We start from the raw sequence: 25,470 nt of genomic DNA on the forward strand, positions 1-25,470 counted from the left end.
CATTAATGCTGAGAGTTAATAATTCTAAGTAATATTAGGTTGAACCATGTGTTGTTATGGCTGTGTTGAATTGAGTTGACTGTGGAGGATCATACCTCACAAATAATAACTGTTCACTCCCAGAAAGAAACTCAGTTGCCATCACCTTTCAACAGCTCCCTCTTCGAAGGATGCCTGTGATAGAATCAGCAGCTGCAGCAAAAACTGCCTTGAACAACTAGCCTGTTATAGCAGGAAAAGCCCCAGAAAGGCATCAAGCATCATCTCTGGGCTCACTGCATTTGAATCTCCAACTCCAGCACAAAGCTTTCCTGCTTGGGAACCTCAGCATTTCCATCTCTCCCTCCAGGAAACACAGTCAGCTGAAATGTCCAATTTCCCAGACTTCTCTGAATTTCCAGAGAAATTTCTGTGGGACTTGGTTAGATTTTTTTTTTTTTTTAGCCCCTAGGGTCCTTTTCCAGCTGTCAGAAAAAGACGCATTACAGTGGCTTGCTGATCCAGGAAAAGAAATGTTCTGCTTTTTGGCCAGGTTAGAAGAAACTGGAGACTTGAAAAAGGATGGTTCCCTGACCATCCTTCTCCTCTGCCTCAGGCTGGAGGTCTTTAGTTCCAGACCTCAGTTAAAGGCTTGGAATGATGAGAAATTCTACTTCAGCAAAAGAAAAGAATCTACCTAAAGGAAACAAGGTTCTTCATCTTCTTGCTGAGCCAGCAAAATCAAAATCAAAGGCACTCCGGAGAATCTTTGGAAAGTAGGGGGCTTTGTATATGAATAAAGCAAAATATTAAACTATATTTGCATAGCAACATCCAATCATACTTCCAGCTCTTTTCTGCCTCATCCCTCATACAAAGACGTTTGACTCAATCATAGAAGCTTGTCTTTGATGACTAGAGCTAGATTTTTAAATCTAAGGGTTCTTAGTCTTCTTTCTACTCTACTCTACTCTTTGCTTTTCTAGAACTCTAGCACTTGGGGTCATTGGGGAAATCAAAAGAAGAGTTTTTCCCCTGCTTCTTCCAGCTGCTATTCTATTCAACTTCAGCACTACTCTTCCCTTTGTGATTTCTCTTCATAATCTCAGATTATGTGCCAAGATCTACCCAGATGCCAGTCTAGGATTTGGGTGGAGAATTATTTTTTCTTTTTTATTCCCTGCCCTTTTTTATTAAAAAAGGTTCCATTGCCAATTGAAAGTTGGAAATTAATATTAGTAGTGACTCACAGACTTGTTCAAGGAAAGAATCACTTTGCCTTTTCCCATGAATTTATCAAGCATAGGGTTTCTGGATCCCCACAAGTCCCCAACAGTAACCTAAGAGGTCAGTATTTTATTTTATTATTTTTAGGGTTTTTATGCAAGGCAAATGGGGTTAATTAGCTTGCTCAAGGCCACACAGCTAAGTAATTATTAAGTGTCTGAGATCGGATTTGAACCCAGGTACTCCTGACTCCAAGGCTGGTGCTTTATCCTTTATGCCACCTAGCCACCCCGAGGTCAATATTTTATAATTAAGTTCATTGGACTCACAATCCTTAACCTGAGGTCTATAAACTTGAAGGGGGGAAAATTATGTCATTATTTTCACTATCTCCAAACTGAAATTTAGCATTCTTTTAGTTATTTAAAAATATTACTCCGAGAAGGATCTATAAATTTCATCAGACAATCAAAAGGGCTATCTCTCTCTCTCTCTCTCTCTCTCTCTCTCTCTCTGTCTCTGTCTCTGTCTCTCTCTCTCTCTCTCACACACACACACACACACACACACAAACACACACACACACACACACACACACACACACACACACACACACACACACACACACACAAACCCTGAACTAGAAGGTTTCTGAGAATTGTGGTGGAAGGAAAGGGTTGATTCCCAAAGACATTTTCTTGGGAAAAGAGATTTATATTCATTTCCCAAAAGAAAAAGGGCATATATGAATAATTGATAGTAAAACATCCCCAGTGATTACATCTTCCTTGGAATCTTGAATGATCTTGATATATGGATGAGAGAAACCTTGTTGTAAAAGAGCCTCTACAGTGGCGCTTGTTTTACTAAGTTGAGTGTTTTTTTAATCAACAAATAATAAGCATGGTAGTATCATATTTTTTTTAATCTTTGAGTCAGTTGTGAAATGTAAAAGTTGGGATTTATTTTTAAAATATTATTTGTGAAAGCCTACTTGTTCCCTGCTAAGAACTTTAGGGGGTCAAAGAGATCAGGGAAGATGCTCTTAGCTCCTTTATAAATTATCCTTATAAAATTATGTATAGAGGAAAAAGAAGGCATATAAGTTAATAATTGTTGTTTGGAATTATTAAGGTCTGGAATTTTTTCCACATTTTTGATATCTTTCACTCCTTGAAATTGTAAATTGTTTTTTCTCCAATTTACCTTAAAATTAATTCTTCTGTGTTCTCACAGCTACATTGCTTCCAGCAAAAACTCTCTTATAATAAACATCCAGTGAGGTATAAAACAGAGAGGTGTATGTTCATCAGTAGTATCTGCAATTTGATAGAGAATATTCAGGATAGAGGCCAGGTTGAGGAGTGATTCCCTATGGATAGTGAATCCCCTCAGATGCTTCTGATTATAGATGGCATCATGTTGATTGCATCAAACAGAAACTCATAGGAGGGTCTCTTGGAAGAGACCAGTGATCTCTTAAAGGAATTTGGTTTATCCATCCACTCAGGAAAAACCAAATGGATCAAGATGAATATGAATTTTCCAGATTTTGACATTCATCTGAATGGATATAGCTCAAGCTGTCCAACAATATGCATATCTGAAATATACAATATAGATGGACAATAAGGCACACCCAGAATTGAAAAGGAATAAAGCTGGCTAGATTGCTTTCAGGAAATTACAAAGCATTTTCACTGACTCCAAGCTTTCAAAGACAACAAAGACCTATATTTCTTAATCAAAAATTTTACCAGTGAAGCTTTATGATAGTGAGACCTGGAATACTCCTGCCTATGAATAACTCAAGAAGAACATCACACAGAGGCAATGGGAATGTGAGTAGATTGCACTATACAAGCAATGCAGAACTCCAAAGAAGTAAAAGATGTCAACAAAGAATTGTAATGAAGAAAAGAAATTGATTGTTTACAAGACAAGAGCAAAGTATGACAGCTGAATGGAAAAAGTGCTCCACTGGCGTCTTTGTAATGAAAAAGTGAAGAAAACAATGAAGCACAGTAGGACAATTCCCTACTCTTTTGAGTAGGACATTGATAAAAAGTTGATCAGCAAAGGCAAGCATGGATGTGATCTGCATCCCTGAATGGAATACCCAAAATGATGAGATTAAAAAATCCATTTGTATATTTGAAAATAAAGGCCAAAACTAATGTTGTTATTGTTGTTATATAAGTATTTATTTCTATGTTTTGTTTTTTCTAAAACCAACCCGCTTATTATTTCTTACAACGTGGTAGCATTCCATCACAATCATATATTATAACTTAGCCATTCTCCAGTTGATGGGCAGCTCCTCAATTTCCAGTTCTTTACCATAAAAAGAACTGCTATAAATATTTTAGAAGATATAAATTCTTTTCCTTTTTCTCTATTCACCTTGGGAAAGAGATCTAATAATACTGTTGCTCAAAGGGTATACATAGTTTTATAATTCTTTGGATATAATTCCAAATTGTTCTTCAAAATGGTTGGATCAGTTCACACTTCTATCAACAGTGAATTAGGGGGTGGCTAGGTGGTGCCGTGGAGAAAGCACTGGCCCTGGAGTCAGGAGTACCTGAGTTCAAATCTGGTCTCAGATATTTAATAATTACCTAGCTGTGTGGCCTTGGACAAGCCACTTAACCCCATTGTCTAGCTAAAAAACCTAAAAACAACCCCAGTGAATTAGTGTACCAGTTTTTCCATATCACCCCCCCCAAAATTTGTCATTTTCCCTTTCTGTCTTTTTTAGTCAATCAGATTGATATGACATGGTATGTCAAAGTTGTTTCATTTTACATTTTTCTAAACAATAATGACTTAGAGCATTTTTCATCCCTGTATGTAGTTTTGATTTCTTCTGCAAAAATTGCATGATCATATCCTTTGAAATCCTATGATCTTTTAATATCATTTCTCATATGTCATTGTTGGTACTATATGAGAGGCTATAACCTACATATAACTAGCATGTATCTTTCCACCTTGACCTCTGAAACAAATGCAGTCTTAAGCTGTATTAATAGAAAGAACTCACAAAAAGATAGTAGATTCATTGTACTATAGGCTGGTCAGACAGAGTTCCATAAGAATCTAAGATCAGGAACTGCATTATTTTGGTCTATGTCTCTCTCTAAATACCCTGTTTTATACATAGCAGATGCTTAGTGATTTACTGGAATGAACTGAATGAACTGAACTTAAATAACTGAAAAAATAGTTGTGTAGAAAGGGATTACATGTTTTTAATTTGGACCTAGAGGATAGAACTAGGAACAATAATAAGAATACCAATAACTAACATTTCTAAAGTGGTTTATAGTTTATAACATATTTATTCATTTGATTTTACAAAAGCAATACTAACTAGTGTTGATATTGTATGTTAAGGTTTTCAAAGCACTTTTACATATATTATCTCATTTCTCCTCTCGATAACCCTGCGAGGTAATTGCTATTATTATCTCCATTTCATAGATGAAGGAAGTGAGTTTTAGGGAGGTTTGAATTTTCTAATTACTAAAACACCTCATAATTAACAGAGGCTGGATTCAGACACAACTTCTAGACTTTAAAATTATTATCCTTCCCACTACATTCTATATAGTTAGCAAACTTAGTTGAAATAACAAAAATATTCCTAACAATTAGAACACAAATTTTTAACATCTGTTGTATCATTGACTTCTTTGCTAATGTGGGAGAACATTATGGATCCCTTCTCAGAATGATGTTTTTAAATACATAGCACAAAATACATGGGATTACAAAGTAAACCAGCTAAATTGAAATACAACTATAAAGATATTTTTAAAATAAGTTTTTGAACCCCAGGTTCAGAACCCCTGAATTAAAGCTATCCAAAAGTTAAGTGGACTCACTCAAGAGGAAATAAATTTCCAAGAGATGATAGGTCTTTAAGCAGAGGTCAGTTAGAGAAATAGTGGGCTCTTAAGGGATGAAACTATGGGAAGAATGCTTTATTAAAGTTGGAAGATAGTTTTTTTAACTGTGTTTTTTAGTTTTTTTTTTTTCTTCAAGCCAATGGGGTTAGGTGACTTGCCCAAAGTCACACAGTTAGGTAATTATTAAGTGTCTGAGTCTAGATTTTAACTCCAGTCCTCCTGACTCTAGGGCCGGTACTCTATTCACTATGCCACCTAGCTGCCTTCATGTTAGAGAAATAGTGAAGGAAATTTAAACTTTGTGTAGAAAGTAGATTAGATGGCCTGAAGTCCCTTCTGCTTGAGATTATGTGAATCCTTAGCAAGCTAAGTTAACACAGCCAAATATTTGGAAGAATCAGATGTACAAAATCATATTATATGGATAATAATTCAATATTGTAACTCCTAGTAGTGTTTATTTGAAAGAAAAATTATCTTCAGGATAAAACATGACTTTTTTTGGTTTTATTTAGTTTTATCAAAAGATCAATTGATCAGTCATAGGATACTATTCAGTTCGAATTTAGGCCCATTATTGTCCTAGCACGAGGCTGGCATGAAGGAATATATGTGTGTGTATGTGTGAGAAAAAAAGGAATGTGTGTGTGTGTGTGTGTGTGTGTGTGTGTGTGTGTGTGAAAAGAACAAAGTATAATCTGAAACAAGATAAATACAGAATTGTAGTAGGTCAGAGCAGTACCTAGGAATTTTGTGCCCAGGGCAAGGCATGCTTATTTGAGGCAAAAGGTAAATAGATTCAGGTTATCAGAATGACCACAGTTGGAGAGTAAAGAAACAAGTCAGTAATAGTAAAGGACCTCACTCTAGCCACTTATCTGATACTTTCCTACTTGAAATTTTATTTTTTACTTTTGGTTACTGTTTTGTTATTGGTTAGGCTCTCTTATTTCTTTACAGTTGAAGGATTTCAAATGAAACTTCTCAACCATCTACATTTTGCACCCTTGAGCAAAGCTTCAGTTAACCTTTCCTAGTCACATACAAGAGAGTATGTAATTAAATAGTTAACTATGTGGGACACATTATCGATGCTATATGAGTTCAGAGATGGAAGATATCAAGGTGGATGATTACAGAAGTTGGAGAAAGGCCTTCAAAGTTGGTAGGATCAAGTGTACTCCAGTCTAACTTCCAGCCTGAGCAAAAGCAAGAAATAGAAGGGAGTCTAACTGTATAAGGAGGCATATTAAAACCATCCTGATAATTTGGAGATGTCAATACATGTTTTGCTTCTGTTTTCTCCTAATTAAAGCTGAAAACATTTCTCTTTTACTTCTCCTTCACTCCTCTGACATTGATATCATCACCTCATTCTTGGACTTTTGCAGTAACTTAATGGTTGCTTTTCCTGCCTCAAGTTTCTCCCCAACTCTGGTTTAACCTCTACTGAGATGCAAAATAGATCATTTAAAATGTGATTCTAGTCAAATATCATCCATATTCAATCATTACGAGGTGACTCCCTATTATTTCCATGATCCAATTTAAAAACCCTTCCTTTCATGACCCCTTTCTATCTTGTCAGTTGTCTTATGCCTTACCTCACCCATTATATTCTCTGCAATTCAGTGATAGACCTCCTTACTACTCCTTGCATAAGCCTCTCCACATGCCCCACGCCTCGAACTCTCTGATCTCTGCCTCCTGCCTTCCTTCAAGTCTTGCTAAAGTCCCACCTTTTACAAGAAGCTCTTTCCAGCCCTCTTTAATCTTAGCACCCTCCCTCTGAGATGATCTCAGATTTACCAGAGTATGTCTTAAATGTTGTCTCCGCCTTTAGTTTGTGAGCTCCTTGAAAACAAGGACCTGGTTTTTACTTTTCTTTGTTTCCCCTACTCTTAGCACCCTGCCTGGAATACTTAATAAATCTTGTTGACTTAACTTGATCATCACTGGAGGAAAGGTGCTTTTAGTTTGCCTTATCTTTTGTTGCTTTCTCAGAAAGCATTAGAACATTTGCCTCATGTTATGTGGATTAACCTCTGACTTTTAATAGTGAGCTATGTGCACACCCAGTGCCTAATATAGTGTCTGGTACATAACTAGGAGCTTAGAAAGAGGAAGTAGGAATAGTCTGAGCAATAGTAACCTTATTTAGCATTTTGGTTATATTGGAAATTTTCAAGGGTTTCTGTTTGCAGGTAATTTCACCCAGGAGCCCATATAATTCTTCATCTCTTAGAAGTTCATGTTGCACAGACAAATTGCTTTCAGAGGGAACACTTATTCTCTGAAAAACTATAAAGCTACTATGTTTCTCAGTCATTCAAAACTTCAAGCCCACATCCTTATCCCTAAAACTTCTATTCTAAAGATGAAGATTTTTGTTTGTTGGTGTGGGTGTGGATGTGGAGATAGGGGTCATTTAAGTGGATTACAGCCTTCTTGGCATTTCCCTCATCTTAATTTTCAAACCAGACACAATTCCTTTTTATTTATAAAATTGTGCCCTTGGCCATCAGTTTTTTTTTTTCAGTAAATACAAAGGAAAACATTCAATAAGATATGCAGCCATAAATGTAACAAATGTTCTCTGCCTCAGAGAATTCTTGATGAAACTTATCTTCCTCTTCTCAGTAGAGGGTGGGGAGTTCTGGCTATGTAATGTGAGAGATAATTGATCAGTCCTTGTTTTAGTTCATTTTTGCTACAACATTTTTGTTTTTGTTGTTACAAAGGAGGGTTCATGAAAAGGGAGTTGTGGGAACTGAGGTGTACTGGAATCAAATCAGACTGGCTCACAAATTGTTACATTTTCACTGAACATTTATATCTGCAAATTTACAAATCAGGGATTGATTGTTTTGTTGACTGTCACTTAAACAAATAATGAAGAAAATGTTAATAACATAAGACTAAATCCAAGAGTATCTTGTGTAAAAGTTTTCCATAGAGCCAGTTGTTAAACTTTTACAAAACCACACATCACTGTCCAGGGGGATACTGGTTTGTCACATTAACTCCTATCTTTCTTAAAGGTGGTCAATAGCCAGGACCTAACAAAACAAACTTAGAGGATATTGGGAAGAAAGAGGAGACCACCTTCGCCAAACCTCTAGTTTCCTTCTCCATTTCTCAGAGACTTAATTCTCCAATCACTTCCCTGTTCTGGTATTCATTGAACCATGAACTCCAAAGGATAGGTCAACTGAACCACTAAATCAGCCCTGAATGCCACAGGAGGCTAGGCTAAAATATGTCCTCTTCTTCAACCTAGATTCAGGTGGAAGATCCAGAACTCACCCACAGGAAGCAAGCCAACAATCTTCATACTCATTGCCAACATAAAATTCAGTAAACATTACTAAGCACTTGCTGCATGCAAACTATCGTGCTCTATCTACAAAGATTATGACAAAATAGGGGATATAAATGGTCACAAAAAGTATAACAGGGAGGGGCTACTAGGTGGCACAGTGGACAGAGCACCAGCCTTGGAGTCAGGAGTACCTGGGTTCAAATCCAGTCTCAGACACTTAATTACCTAGCTGTGTGGCCTTGGGCAAGCCACTTAACCCCATTTGCCTTGCAAAAAACCTAAAAAAAAAAAGTATAACAGGGCAAATTAGGGAGAAAGCAAGCACTGGTAATTAGGGATGGAGGACAGGGGATCACATTTGAGGTGACCTTGAAGGAAGACAGATATTCTTAGAGGCAGAGGTTGGGACAGAGCACATCCCAGACTTGGGGGATGGCCTCTGCCCATGCCCAGAGGCAGGAAATGGGGCACCAAGTTGGGGGACAGCTAATAATCCATCATGACCAAGTTATTGGTTTCAAGTAAAGCCCTAGTATAAAATAAGGTTGAACTAGACTCTATGAAGATTGTTCAGTACCAGACTCTTGTTTTATTCTTGTATTAATGGAAGCTCATATAAGATTTTTGAGCAGGGGATTCACATAAACCAGAAACAAAAGATTTTCATCAAAGATTCTTATGAAAGGAAGCTCAGACATTACCTTATTCAACTTCCTCATTTCACAGATGAAACCAAGGTCTAGAGAACTTAAGTGATTTGTTCAAGGTTCTCAGTATCAAAAAAGAAAAGTTCATAATATTCCTGGTTCCATGATAATTATTTTTGTAATCTTGCAGAAGTCATTTAACCTTACTGAACCTCAGGCTCCTCTGCAAAATTAGGGAATTGAACTAGGTCATTTCTAAGGTGTATTCCAGCTCCAAGAGTCTCTGTCAAAAATTATCTCCCAGACATATCAGTATCAGTATCAAACTAGACTTGCCAGCCTAGATCATGTGTGTGTATATATATATATATATATATATATATATATATATATATATATACACAAAAGAGACCTGCCTTAGAGGCAAAAGTACTGAAAGATCAGTTTTCAAAAAACCTGAAAAAGAAGACACAATGTTTGGAGAAAATAAAGAATATAATTATTACTGAAGTCAGTAGAGAAAATTTCAGTAACTACCATCCATGTCTACTTTCTCAGTTCTATAAACTTTTTATGAAAATAATGCACATGCATGGATGCAAATATATACATGTATATGTATAAATGTATATTAATGCATCCTTAAAGCAGGCATGAGAAGGGAATAGGCACGCTTTCATAATAGGCAGTTAGATGGATCAGTGGATAGAATGCCAGGCCTGGAGTCAGGAAGACTTATCTTTCTGCACAAATGATGGGGTTTTTTTTATACATTACTAAAATATTCTTGTTTAAGAGTAAACATAATACCCCCTCCCCCAAAAAATATAGACCCTCATATGCCATAAAATAAAGAGAAAAAAATTAAAATTAAAATTAAAAATAATAATAACAATAATAGGAGCAGTTAGGTGGTGCAGTGGACAGAGCACCAGCCCTGGAGTGAGGAGCACCCAAACTCAAATCCGGCCCCAGATGCCCAACAATCACCCAGCTGTGCGACCCTGGGCAAGTCACCCCAGCCCCATTGCCCTGCAAAAAAAAATTAAATTAAAAAAAATAATAATAATAATAGGGGTGGTTAGGTGGTACAGTGGACAGAGCACCGGTCCTGGAGCCAGGAGCACCCAGGTTCAAATCCGGCCTCAGACACCCAATAATCACCCAGCTGTGTTACCCTGGGCAAGTCACCCAACCCCATTTGCCCTGCAACTCCCCCCCCCAAAAAATAATAATAATAAATGTGCTTCAGTCTGTGTTCCAACACCACCAGGTCTGTCACGGGTGGATCACATTCTTTATGATAAAGACTTATCTTTCTGAATTCCACTCTGACCTCAGAATGAATAAGTCATTTAACCCTGTTTGCCCCATCTGTGAAATGAACTAGAGAAGAAAATGGCAAACTACTTCAATATCTTGGCCAAGAAAACCTGAAAGAGGTCACAAAGAGTTGGACATGTCTGAAAAATGACTGAACAACAACAAATGAATAAATAATATTCTAGAATAAATTACATCTTCACAATTACACAACTGACTTAAAGATGGGCATAGATCTCAGTGTGATTATGTATTGCCTCTAAAAAGCTTTTGATTCAGTTTCCTCTTTATAACAGAATGTATATTTTCTGTGTGTGTGTGTGTGTGTGTATTTCGTGTATCCTGTTACCATATTCTAGCCCTTAGAATAGAATGCATTCATTGTCACCGTCTTCACTCATTCACCCTAAGCCCCCATTTAGTTGATCATGTGATCTAATATTACTACAAAAGGACATGTGCTTAAAATGATAATTTTTAAAAGGTTAACAATAAAAACTAAGAAGCTCCTAAATTGTTACCCAAACTTCCAGGAATTGTAAGTTTAAACTTTCTTGACTCAGCTTTCTTCGCTGGCGTATTAGCCCATAACCACAAGAAAAAAATGGACATGCAAGTCCACTTTCTAGGCATTCACTGGTGCTGCTACATCAGCAAACTATAGCAAACTAAGGCTGGTAAATGGATGTTAGCAAACTGTCTGACAATAAAATCTATGTTAGCAACTTGTCCAACAATAAAATTCAGAAGCCTCAGGGCCAGAAAGGTGTTGCATCCTAGCACTAGATCTGGAAATTTTGAGGTCTTGTAACAATGACTTCTAAAGATAGGAACTATAATCAGAAGAATGTTAGTTGCTATTGTACTGAAGAGGGAAAACCTCTTTTTTAGTGGTTGCAAGAGACAGGCTTAGCTTGTAAGACAGCTTCCTGCCTCCATTTACATTTTCCTCTCTCTCTTCCAACACCTCAAACAAATCTTTCTGCATCTATTCCTTGCAAGAGAATTTTTGCCTTACCTCTCATCAGGTGTACTGGAAATACTACACTCTAAGAAGAATCTGAAATCATCACCTGCTTAGTTCCACTTGTAGTTTCCAGTGATGTGCCCTCCCCGTATATGTATGAATAGTGGTAGATACATTTTGAGTGCAAATGGACTTCAGTATATTGCTAACAAAGAATTATATTCCAAAAGAAAGTATAATACAGTAAAAAGGATGCTGAATCTGTAATCATAAAATTTGAGTTTGATTCTGCCACTTTGGTTTAAGTCATTTCACTACCATTTATTACCTGAGATATCTTCAACAAATTACTTAACCTCTCTAAGCCTCAATTTTCTCATCTATAGAATGAGGCAGCCAGACTAGATGGCCTGTAACATCCCTTCCAGCTCAAAAAACTATTATCCTATGAAATGTAGCATTAAATCATCACCGAATAAATATATGATCAGGAGAGGAAGTGGACCAGTCATGTAATAAGAGAAGCATAACAGTGCACATAGCTGTGCACTCCATTGGTACTTATATAATGTTTAAAAAAATCAGAAGGAAAATACTGGCACATTGATTAGTCCTTCCATGAAAGGCTTATTATGTAAGATCATAGACTAGATCCACAGAAGATGATATGGAATGGATGGGTTACAAAAATGACCCGATGTAAATATTACCAACATTGATGAGATCACAAATCCATCAAATTTTTGAAATGGAGATGTGTTTGTGAGAGATATAATTTTGTGAGAGATATTATTATTTATCTATCATATGCATACTTACATATATATACATATATAATATATTATACACACATGTATTTATAAGTTTAGATATTTTAAGATAATATGAAATAAAATTTAAAAATCTAAAAATGCAAGAGAAGAATTAAGGTAATGTAACTAAAAGACATTGTAGTTTAGTTTTGCTTATTCTTGTCAGCAGGAATTAAAAAAGATAATAGAAATTATAAATTTCAAGATCATTTTATTTGGCTCTATCTCACAATCAGAAACATACAAAATCAAAAGTTAGACTTCTATAGCTATGTGCTTCTGCTATAAGTGTTGATAAAGTCCTAAGTTGATAATGTCCTGTTCTTCCTCCCTTCATTATTCATACTGAGAGATCCAAACCAAAAGGTTAAGAAGGAAGTTCTCAACAGCTGATTTCTCCCATAGGTGGCTTTTTGCCCCACTCAACTGACTGGAGCTCCATATCTCTGCTTTTAAACTGCCAATGAAGCTAATACCAATAAGAGGAAAATCTCTGCCAATTCTTTAATTTCCTAGACTATCCTATGCAAATGAGCTAATCAAAATCTGAAAGGAGCCACACCCTAACCCTGATTCCCCTAAAGTCCCTTACTTCTTTTAATTTCAGCTAATGGATTGTCAGGGTTGAAATGATCTGTGTTCCCTAGATCAGCAATCCTTCACAACACATTGCTTATAGTTTGGAAGAAATAATTGGAGAACATTAAGGGAACTGAATACAATAATGTTTATGTGGGAGGGTTGAGTCTTTGACAAGCATTAAATTTTGCTATAATATTTTAGTAGATATATACTTACAAAGAGATTCAATCTCATTGCTCAAAATAGTAGTTCAAATCTGAGCCTTTCCCAGGTAGATGTTTATCGTATATCCAGGAAATAGAGAACCATCTTGCTTTTCAGGACTATCACTGCCCTCAAAGAGCTCCCTTGAGAAGAGTTTGCAGTTTGAAAGACTTTAGTTTGAGGTGAGGTTGGGAAATATGGAGATCCTTTAAGCTTGGTAAATGTGTCTAGCTCTGTTTGAGCTTTGCTGAAGGGTTTCACCACAAGAGCACTAATGGAAGTCAGCACCACTGGTCTAATGAGATGTGCTCCTCCATGACTCTGATTCATTGAGGCAAAAATTCCCATAATTGATTATCCTGCTGAGCAGCTGAGAGCAGTGTTTGCTAACAGTGAGACTGAGAATCAGCTCCAGTTGCCTCAACATGAGACAAGCTTCCTCCGGACTGACTGAGCATGCTCAGAGTGATGTCCTTAGTAGGGCCCACAGAGGAGGAACGAATGAATCCTAGGCATCTTTTCCTCTCCACCCCTCCTCAGAATAGGGTAAGTGTGTGTTAGATGGGGAGCATAGCAGCAAGGAATGGAGACTTGGGAGGGGAAATGGAGGAGTCAATTACCCTCTCCAAAAATGCAAGTATATTCACACTCCATCTTAATGCATTCCTCTGATTCTACTTGAGATAGGCAACTTACCTCTGTGCTCACACAAAAGCTCCACAAAAGATGAGATTGCAACAAGATGCTTTCCTCTTTTCTTTGAAGAGATGGGGAACCATGGTTTGTTTTTGGCTAGTTTTGCTAAACTGCTCTTTTTTTATCTTTTAAAATTATTTGTTTCAAGGATCATTGGGTAGAAAAAAAGAAGAGATATTTTCAAAATAAAGGTGTTGTAAAAACAAAATATATCAATCAAAAATTTCTTATTTTTTTTCATTATAGTTATAAAATTGAATTGGCTCTTAAGAAATTCTCATCTCCAGACTGTAAGCTTCATGAGGGCAGGAATCAATATTTTTTTATCTTTGTCTTTATCATCTAATATGGTATCCTAAACTTAACTCTTTGAGTTGAATTAAATGTGACCATGAAATACAGTTGATACCAGGACAGCTCCAATTTGAAGATTTTTAGAAAAATAGGATAAATACTAATTAAATTAAAGAGTTGGACTCCTTGGCAGACAAGAAGTTATACCAAAAAGACCTCCTGAAATTCATTCTTACTCAGTGAGTTCTGAAACACTTGAGCATCTGTGGGATTGAGATGTTTATCATTCTTTGAGTTTCATTTCTACAGTTGGATTACCAAAATGTTTGCTTTGAACAAATATCATGATAAATATATTCTCAGCCCTCAGGGACCCTTGAGAGATCCAAGGGAAAATAAGAAGCACTGAAAGGAAGCATTGGCAGACTGTAGTTGGAGAAGTTTCTCTGGCTCTTTGCCACTGTTACACAAAATAAGGATGAGGTCAACCTCAACAGTCCTTTATAGTTTGTGTAACCTTCTTGATGAAAAGATACAGTTGGGTATATAGAAAAATTAAAAGAAAGTCTAGAAAATTAGAGGCATATAAGAGCAAGAGGCTTATGTTTATTAGGAGGAAGGGAACAGAAGAAAGCCTTGTGTTTAGCAAGCAGAATCCCAGTTATTTAGAACTATAAGGCATCTTTTTGCTGTTCATGTTCAGTCATTCAGTCATGCCCAATTTTTTTGTGACCCCATAAACCGTAACATTTCAGACCTTTCTATCCTCCTCTATCTCCCAAAGCCTATCCAACTTCATATTCATTGCTAGAACTATTTATAGTTGGCCTCTGTTCTTCCCTGTAATGTATTAGACACTTTCTGACCTGAGGGACTCATAACATCTTAATAATGTCCATGGGGTTTTCTTGGCAAATATACTAGATTGGTTTGCCTTTTCTTTCTCCTGTGGATCACCTTTTGTCAGAACATTATCCATCTTAGATAACACTGCATATCTTATATCTCATAGTTTCATTGAGCTATGCAGTGATTCAGGACAGGGTAAGTCACCTTAGAAATCATCTCTTTCAAGTCTCACGTCTCTCATCTTAAAGATTAGGAAAGAGAAGTGAAACTATGTGTCTGAGGTCACAAAAGTAATAATCAGAACTCACATGTATACAGCATCTTCAAGTAACAAGCTAAAATTTGAATCTGAGTCCTCTGACTCTTGACACAGAGTTCTAGCTTCTATACTATTCTGCTTTCAATTTTATTAAAATAGGAAACACTTTGGGGTCAGCAGTACAGACAGGACCAAAAAATGAATTAATATTTGAATTTAGAATTGTGGGAACATTGGCCTTTAGCATCCTTCCTCCTGTTACTTCTGTGATTCCCTGCCCTCAGAAAGTTGAGGTCCTCCCTTCCATGTGTACATGAAGATGATTTTCATACTAGTCATGTGAAAGAAGACACAGACCAAAGGGGGGAAACTATGGGGAAAAAAAAGAAAGTGAAAAATAGTTTGCTTCAATCTGCATTCAGACTCCATCAGTTCTTTTTCTGGAGTTGATAGCCTTTAGAGACCTTTGGAATTGTCTTGAATCATTGTATTGCTGAGAATATCTAAGTCATTCATAGTTGATCATCATACAGTATTGCTATTACTGTGTACAATGTTCTCCTCACTTCATTTTACATCAGTTTTTTTAAGTCTTTCCCAGTTTTTTTTTCTGAAATTATCCTGCTCTTCATCTCTTTAGGACAATAGTATTCCCTTTCAATCCTATATCACAATTTGTTCAGACATTTCCTATTTAATGGGCATTCTCTAAGTCTCTAATTTCTAATTCTTTCTTTGCCTATATATATATAGATAGATAGATAGATAGATAGATAGATCTGCTATAAATATTTTTATATAAATAGATCCTTTCCCTTTTTTAAAAATAAAAATTCTCTTTAAGATTCAGATCTAGTAGTGGTATTATATATCATAGGGTTTGGCATAGTTTTATAAGCCATTTGGGCATAATTTCAAATTGCTCTCCAGAATGGTTGGATCAGTTCACAATGCCACCAAAAGTATATTAGTGTCACAATTTTTCCACATCTAAGAGAAATAGTTTTCAAAACTTAATGCATCATCAGTGTTGGTAAGCAGGATGGGACTTGAAGTCAGATCCCATCTCTGATACTAGCCAAGAAGAGAAGTTAACTCACTTTATCTTTCAAAGTCTTAGATAACTCACTAGGAATTATCTCCTGATTCAATTCATTAAGTATGTGTGAAGGAATTAGGCATTGAAATACAAAGACACCCCCCCCCCAAAAGAAAAAAAACAACTCACCCAGAAACAATACCTACTATTAATTAGATTTACATTTACTTTACCTTCTACTGGGGAAATATGTACAGATATAATATAAAGTATATAAAAATTAGTTTCTGGTGGGTAATATTGGGAATGGTCTGTTTAAGAAGCTATTCTTGCTCTGAGCAAAGGAACTAGAGATTTTAAGGGATTAAGGGAAAAACTTTCTAAGCATAAGAGACACCTTGTATGAAGTCATTAATGTAGGAGAGGAAATACTGGAGAATAGCAAAGAAGCCAATTTGGCTAGGATCTAGATTGTGTAAGTAATAGTGGTGGAAACAATTTCTGAGTCAGCAGTTTCTCAGAATGATGACATCACAGTCATTTATCATAGTATTATTATTATTGTTGTTGTTGTTGTTGTTGTTGCTATCATCTTAGCAAACTTTGGATGCCCTACAATTTCCCATACCACTGGTGTCAAGTAATAATACAAATAATTCAAAACAATAGGAGATGAAAAAATAATTTGGTCAGATTTAGAGTTTATCATATGATTTTTAATAGCAAGAACAGAACATTTTATCTTTCTGATAATGTTTTGCTTATTAAGATATATTAAAATCAGCTAGTATTTTATAAGTATACACTGAGAGCTGAAGGAATTAAGCTAGACATATGTTGAATAGCAATAAAAATCCAACTTGGGCTTCATCATTTGCCATAAGCAAATCTGCAGAGTAGATCCTTGACATAACAGCTATCTTATCCAAGACTGGGGAAAAGAAAAGCAAAACAAAGCAGCCTTCCCAGAGTTGGAAAGAAAATAAATTTGGAAAATCTAAATGATGGTTCCAAAATGTTGTTTTCCTTTGTCTTTGCCTGTTAAGTAAAATGTCCATTTCCAGCCATACTTGAAATCCTGACAGCAACGAGTTTAACCTGGGCAGGTTTCCGAGAACTCCTAGGGATATAATACTTCCTGTTCCAAACTTTACTAGGCAGTGATCAAATAGCATCTCAGGCAACCAAGTTCATGTTTATAACCATTGATTGTAATTCTTTCTTCCTTCTCTTTTTTTCTTTCTTAGAGTCCAGAGTGCCCCAAGGGATAATTGGCTGAATCAAAGGTATACAGACTTTCTCTTTTATTGTTTTTTGGAGGATTGTTTTTGACAGGTGTGATGTTGTACTTTTCTGAGATCTACTGATAATGAATTCCCAGAATTTCTGGGATTCCCCATTTATTTCTAGGAGGAGAAGGTTGGGGGCAGAACCAGAAGCCTGAGGAGATAGTATTTCTGAATCTCCCCATGAAATTTCCTCACTCTCCACCTAGCTCTCACCAGAAATTTTTCAAGCAAGACTAAGGAATTGGTAACCCCACAGGGGCAGAGCTGGGGAGAGAAATAAGGAAGGAATTAAAGGGGGTTTGTTGAATTTGAAATTATTCTGGAAATTCAATTTTCTTCCAGCAGCATTTATTGGTTTTCCCCCAGGCACCTTCCATCAGTCTTTTTGGCACTGTGTACCACTCAATGAGTGACTGGTCTGTACTCAAAATGACACATTCTCAGATCCCAAATAGATCCTAGGGTTCACCTGGCAGGAAGGCAGGTTCCCTCAACAACCATCAACTAAATGCCAAAGAAGTTAGTTTTTCAATGATTTCCTTTGGATTAACTGTATTCCTTATATTGTCATGTATCATTGAGGACTGACTATGTAATATCAATAACTAAAGCAGGGTATCCTCACCCATACAGTATTTCCTGGAAGACAGTCACATTCTAGCAATCTAGATTGTGTGTGTTGGGATTAAATTTGAGTGATATAGGTTGAACCGCATAAGAATGATTTTCCAATAGATATATTCTACTCAAAAGACATAGTTGGCTGACTTTGGAGGCAGGGAGACCTGAGTTCAAGTTCTGTTTCAAGTTCAAGTATTGACAACATTACAATTATTTTTATTTGTTAAAACCAGTCTGTTACTTCATTGGTAGACACAGACAAGTCACTTGACCTCTCAGCATCTCATGTACAAATCTACATTAATAGAGGGAGTTGCTACAACAGTAAGTGCTCACGCTGAAAAAGCTCCTCAAATTTCTGCTCTTCTTCAACCATCCAGCCAATCATTCATTGTAGAGGTATTAGTGTTCATATATATAGTGAACTCAGAGGTTTCTGAGAGGTCTTGTGTGTTTTAAGAAGTTCCTTTCTTTAATTTCCTGATAATTTTCTTGATAATGACATAAAATATATATTTGGAGAATAATTGGGACTATTGACACATTTCCTTAAGGTAATACATTCAAGAGAGTTGCCTACATTGACAGTAGACACACATTTGTTACAATTTCTTATCAGTAGAAATACAATAAATACTACTGTATCCTCAGATTTTATGATAGTCTCAGTGCCCTTAAAGCCATTGTTTCTGGGGACAATTATACATTGCTTTTATATAATTATACTTCTTAAATTTTCATTTATAAAATAGTTTTTATCAATAAATAACATCTTAAGAGAATAAGGCATAGGGGATCTAAAAGAATCCCAGAATAAAATCTTTTGTAAAAAAAAAACAACATGGAAAGACTCTGGACCTGGGTTCAAATTATGCTACCAATGCTTACAACCTGTGCAAATTTGGGCAAGTCACTTAATCACCCTGGTTCTTAGTTTCTTCATCTATAAAATGAATAGGTTGGACTAGTTGATTTCTGTCTAAAGTCCCTTCTAGATCTAAAGCAATGATCTTACTAAGGTAACCTAATTATTGCCTTATGGCTTATGTTTGTAAGTTCAAGTTTTTATGAATTAGGTTTTTCCTAAAATTGGGCATATATATATATATATATATATATATATATGATGTCCTGGGGCGGCTAGGTGCCATAGTGGATAAAGCACCGGCCCTGGAGTCAGGAGTACCTGGGTTCAAATCCGGTCTCAGACACTTAATAATTACCTAGCTGTGTGACCTTGGGCAAGCCACTTAACCCAGTTTGCCTTGCAAAAACTTAAAAAAAAAAGATGTCCTTAACCTGATCTTAAACACATACAACTGTGCAACATGTGTCTATGTACAATTTCCCTCCCCTCTTCTAAATTTGCTTCTTTTAAATCCTCTTGTGAGGGGTGGCTAGGTGGTGCAGTGGATAAAGCACCTGCCCTGGAGTCAGGGGTACCTGGGTTCAAATCCGATCTCAGACACTTAATAATTACCTAGCTGTGTGGCCTTGGGCAAGCCACTTAACCCTGTTTGCCTCACAAAAACCTAAAAAAACAAAAAGCAAAAACAAAAACAAAATCCTCTTGTGGAAGAGGGAAAAAAGGAGAGAGAAAGAAAAAGATGATGAGAAATAGACAATAAGAACCTGAGGTTTTTGGAATTTGAGCCTTGAGAATATACTGTTCAGAATAGCTGCCTGTGTTTGTTGTATCTTAAAAACAGCTGTTCTTTACCTCAATTAAATAGAATCTGATTAAATAGGAGCCTGCCTTTCAATAGTTTACCTCAAAGCCCTCTTCAAATAATATTCTAGGAAGAAGATTCTAATTGCAAAGAATAATTGCAAAGAGCTAGCTAAATAATCTGTGAGAGCATCTAGCAAACAAAACAAGGTAGGGCAGAAAACTAGAGTGTTTGGAAACTTAAGGACTTGGTGATAGTCCTGATTGACCACTATTGGTGAAATCTTTTGTTATAGTATGCTATATATAACATCCTAATTTCCTTGACAATAAAACTAAGAAAGATTTGGATGTTGTTACAGTGACAAAAGTCTTTATTTCACTCACTCTATATCCTACCAGTATACTCATCTGATACTTTTTCCCCCAGAACTCATCCAGCCAGAACAATTGTATTGAGTAGTAAATACTAAAAGAGTCCAAATAACATCAAAAACCATAACCTGAATTCTTCCCTAACCTACTCCATCCACCCCCACCCTAGATAAGCATGGACCAAGCAGCAATGGAATAGAGCCAATTCATTCATGGTCATTTCAAGAGCTATAACTAGGGCAGGGTGTCTGGAGCTCTGTCCAGGGTGCTCAATTTAAAAGACTCTGGCAGCACTTAAAGTTCTTCAGGAGTGCAGAAACAATAATAGAGTAGAGCATCATGCTTCATCTTCACATCTGATTCAGTCATCCAGCTGTCCATATAGGCCATATTATTACCTGTGAGGCATTTCTACTCTTCTCCCCCTTGTACTAATATCTTCTGGACTTCTATATTCTATGTCCCTATTCTTTGGGAAAGTCAACCTACTTGGTTTTTGGAGCTCCTGTACTAAGGCCCAAGCCAACTGATTGATTATTGAATTTAATTTAAACCCTTAGTCCCCATTATCTATTTTAAGGGGTTTTTTTGCAAGGCAAACGGGGTTAAGTAGCTTGCCCAAGGCCACACAGCTAGGTAATTATTAAGTGTCTGAGACTGGATTTGAACCCAGGTACTCCTGACTCCAGGGCCAGTGTTTTATCCACTACACCACCTAGCCACCCCACCCCATTATCTATTGACTGATGCTAGGTAACAAAACTTATTTCACCTTCACATTCTATATAACCATCTTACTGTTTTCTAGTCTCTACTACTTTTTTTTCCTCTACCTGGACCAGTACCCTCCACACTGGACCTTGACCTCTGCATGTAGACCTCTAGAATTTTTATTCTTAGTGTCTCAGGAAGTTAACACACTTATTTTTGGAATATATAACTTTGGTTCCAACACAACTGATTAGTATTTGAGTAAGTTCAAAATAGTTTAACCACTAGACTATGATGTATTTTCACATCCCAGTTAGCCCTTCAATGATCTAACTGTTCACTTCTTACTATACTTCTATATACATACCCACTCAGCCTTCCTCTCTTTATTCCTTTTCTACCTTTCCTTTTCTGTCCACCACTCCCATATGTGTTGTCTTTCCCTATTAGTATGTAAGCTCCTCCAGAGCAATACAATATACTGTATCCCCAGCATTTAGCACAGTGACTAGGAAATGTTTAATAAATTCTTTTTTTATTCACATTTATTCAGTTATCATGATTAATTATTATTGGGAGTAACCTAGCACTAGAATCCTGGTTCTCCCCTTAAAATGAGAATGATTGTTTCTTGATCCTAGATCAACTTGTGAGACTTTTCCTGTAACAAAAATTACTGATTATAGTTTTCATAATTTCTGATCCTATATTGCTCACTCAGCAAAATCACATAGGTACTGCTCAGAAGTTAAGAAGATCTTACCAGGTAGTTTGCTCAGCTAATATGTCCTCAGTGACTCCTAGGTTTCTTGATGAAATCTTTGACTTGTCCTATCCTAAGTTATGCAAAAAAGAGCTAGGTTTAATACATTTTTTTTTACTTTGTTGAAGCAAGAAAATGAGAGGAAATGGATATGTATACATGGACACTCCTAAAGAAGAATCTCTATGGTGATATACAAAACTCTAGGTGCATGTTTTCCCGAGTGTATTAATTATAGTCAGTGAGCAAACTTCTCCAAGTGTATTAAGCTTAGACAGAGTAATTTATCATGCCATTTTTAGTGAGCAAGAGGTGGGTCATAGTATAGAAAGAGGGGATGCATCCCTCTCTCAGACCACAGCCACTCTGCCTGCTTCTTGGTGAATAACTTTGTCTAAGACTGGTATCAGAGAAAACACAGAGAAACAGCAAGAAAGAAAAGAAAAGAGACCAAGATAGATTTGTAATCCTTCACCAAAAAAAGCAGTGGTAAGAGTTATATGTGAGTAATGTGATGAGAGGTTTTCTAATGTCTTATGGACTGCTACTTGCCTTCTAAATTTAGGGTGGGTGGGGTTGTAAGAGAGAGAGAGGAACAAAGAAAAAAGTGAGTATCTTAGTGGATCAGTGAATGATTGATGTTAATTTCTTAGACCATAGATGAAAAGTTCCATTCCTGAAAGCTATTTTCAACAACATTTGATGATAAGGGCAGAAAAATCTCAATCAGTATGATCCCCATAGATTTGACATTTGAAGGGAAATTTCATCATGCCTGAAAAGAACCTCTAATTTATTTGTTCATCAAATAACCTTCTCAATTCTTATGTACTTCTCACTTATCCTGGCACTGTTGTGGTGTCATCTTGCTTATATTGCCTGTGGAAGGAGAGGGTCAGGTATGAGTGCAATATCAAGAAATCCTGGTTCACTAAAATGTATGGCACGTGTATACCTGCTCTACCTATTGTATGTTTCCCCTATCTCAGTGATAGTCTCACTTATGTTCAATAAACATCTATTAAGTGCCTAGTATGTGCCTAGCAATGTTCTGAGACATGGAAATTCAAAAGGGAAGCATCCCTTGCCTTCAAGGAAGTCTGATTCTAGAGACTATGTAGTGATTCACATATATGGACACTAAGTAAAAAATATGTATTAATCAACAAGAATTTTTTAAACTTAGACACTGGGCATAAAAATGATAAAACAAAACAATCCCTGCACTCTAGTACCTGTCATTCTATCAGAGGCTAATATTAAAATATAGGTAGACAGACAGACAGACATATAGACAGATTGATAGATAGTAAATGTAATACAAAATCATTTGGAGGAAGGCAATTGTGAGGGAAAGGGAGTCTGCATCTTGGAACTATGGACTAAAAAGCTATGCTCTGGACCAAAGCCAGAGAAAAATCTTCATCTTTGTTCCACACCACTAGCCAAAATTATTTCACTTGCAGATGAACTAATGGGAGAGAATGCAGAAGCAGCAGCATTGCATAAGGTAGGGTCTCCAAGTTTATTTGATCAAACACCCCTAAATTTTTTTTGAGCAGGCAGCCTTACTTTGTATATGTACTTACTTGTAAATTAAATACATGTACAGTACTAATGATTTTGTACAGTATTTAAAATATACAAAAATAGACATTTTAAAATATGAGTTATGAATAAAATAATATTTGATCCTCAAATCAGTAGGGAAGCCCTGGACGTTATTGAATAAGGAAGCAACCTACTCAGAATTATGCTTTAGGAAAATCATTTTAGCAACTATATTGAAGAGTAAGGAAAGACTTGAGGCAAGGTGGATAATAAGGCTATTATAGTAATTTAGGTAAGAGGTGATAAGGCTCTGGACAAGGGTTGAGGCTGTATCAGGAAAGAGAAGTGAACAGATATGAGATGTGGTGGAGGTAAAAATGACAAAATTAATAAATGAGTGGTTTTATGGAGTAGGGAGCATGTGAAGTTAAATGACACTGAGTTTGGAACCTGGGCAACTGGAAGAATAATGATGCCCTCAGAAGTAATAGAAGAGTTTGAAAGGGAGGTTGGGATGGTTTGGTAGCAAAGAGATGATATGAGACCTCTGAAGAATGAAATAATCTGTTCCTGCTCATTCTGTGCAGCTTACTCTATCCCACCAAAACAAAAAAGGAGGGAAAGTGAGGCTCTTCCTCACCAGTCATTGCCTGGAGTTCCAAGGAGCTCCTACTCCTGCTGCTGCAAGGTGATTTGAAAAGGCAGAGGATGAGTATGCTAGGGCAATTGTGGGGGCAAATGGCACCTGCCCAACTACTATTGTGAGTACCCAGATAACAACTTGGTTAAATAACTACTCTCAGGAGCCAACTCTTGAAATTGGGATCTTGCATAAAAATTGGAGGAGACTTATTGGGAGAAAATGGGGGAAGGGCAGTTGTGATAAACTCAAGAGCTAGCAGGGAGGTAGGGGGAAGCTTTTCATCTTCCTCTTCTTGTATTGGTAGCTCACATACTCCACTAAGGTAAAACTAGACCCCCATTTTGGAGACCTTAATAGCTGTGTGACCCTAGGTAAGTCATTTAACCTCAATCCACTTCAGTTTCCTCATCTATAAAAATGGAAATACTGATAGCACCTATTTAGAGGATAGTTATGAGTATCAAATGAAATAACATATATAAAGTATAAAATTTGGAGAAATTATGTGACTTGTTTAAGATCTGGCAAAGGAACAAATCATTTAATTTCTACAATCTTCAGTTTTCACATTTGTTAAATAAAGGGCATATACTCTAAATTTTTATGAGCAAAAATGAATACACAAAAAGTAACATGGTATAGTGTATGATCATCAATAAGTTATGTAATCTCTCAGTGCTCCAGGCAACAATAAAAAGACTATAAAGTATAGAAAGTTTTTCTTTGAAAGATTTAAGAACTCTGATCAGTGATTGAACATGATTCCATAGAGCCAATGACAAAGAATACAACTTAGCTCCTGACATAGAAATAATAGGAAAAATCTGGGGACATATTTTTGAATGTGACCTAATGTTCTGTTGACTAGGAATATTCGTTAAAAGAATTTCATTTTACTGTTTTGGTTCCAAAATAGAAAGAGGAAGGAGGAAAAACAAATTTTAATTGGAAAAAATAATGAATAAAAAAAATTGTTGATGTGCACTGGAGAACGAAGCTTCCGTACTTGAGGTCCCCTCACACTGAAGAAATCATAAATCAGGACCAAAAAGGTAAAGAACCTATAAACTCTTAGAGGACAAGATACATATCTGTACATAGCTAAAGTACATATGTTCTTACGTACTGTGCTATTTGACTGTGTAAATGATTCATCAAGAATCAATTGTGCCATTATGAATTTGTTTATTTGAGTTTAAAAAAACCTTTCTATCATTTTTCTTTAGAATGAAGAATAACAAGGGAATAGTAAATGGATAGGGACAAATCCCTGACTGTCATTTCATTATCATCAGACCAGAATTATCCTTAACTCCAGTTATTTGCCCATTAGAGCATTTATTTTCTCCTTCAATAATGAAAATATTGGCTGTGTATGGGTTTGTCTGAAGACTAGAGAACTAGGTCTACCCTATGCCTAGAAAAATTGATGAAGCAGGATGGGAATTAATAATACATAGTTATAATAATACTGGCTGACACACATGTAATGCTTTGAGGTCTGTGCAAGTCTAAGGGTTGAGCCCCTATAACTCATCTACTTATTTGAGCACCTCACGAGGGTACCTTAAGATTCAGAAACAAGTCATGCCAATAGCTCAGGCTTTCCTGAGATTCTAGGCATTCTTTTCATCTGCCCTCATCAGTGGAATTCATCTCCATCTACTGATATTCTGTCTGGTAGTTAGCAAACTACCTCTTCTTATCCTCCCAATTCCTGTGATCCTGAACTGC

At 36.4% G+C, this 25,470-nt stretch overlaps 1 long non-coding RNA gene across 1 annotated transcript in view; it reads left to right on the forward strand.

Annotated features, from left to right (window-relative positions):
• Positions 1-24,693, forward strand: part of LOC141514302 (uncharacterized) — a 103,288-nt gene extending 78,595 nt beyond the window's left edge. The window contains exons 2-5 of the long non-coding RNA XR_012475987.1: positions 17,362-17,400; positions 23,009-23,052; positions 23,681-23,781; positions 24,653-24,693. This is a non-coding gene — a long non-coding RNA (uncharacterized LOC141514302). The remainder of the gene's footprint in view (positions 1-17,361; positions 17,401-23,008; positions 23,053-23,680; positions 23,782-24,652) is intronic.
• Positions 24,694-25,470: the final 777 nt, after the last annotated feature.

This window comes from Macrotis lagotis, chromosome 2 (assembly GCF_037893015.1).
Source record: "Macrotis lagotis isolate mMagLag1 chromosome 2, bilby.v1.9.chrom.fasta, whole genome shotgun sequence".
NCBI classification, from domain to species: Eukaryota; Metazoa; Chordata; class Mammalia; order Peramelemorphia; family Peramelidae; genus Macrotis; species Macrotis lagotis.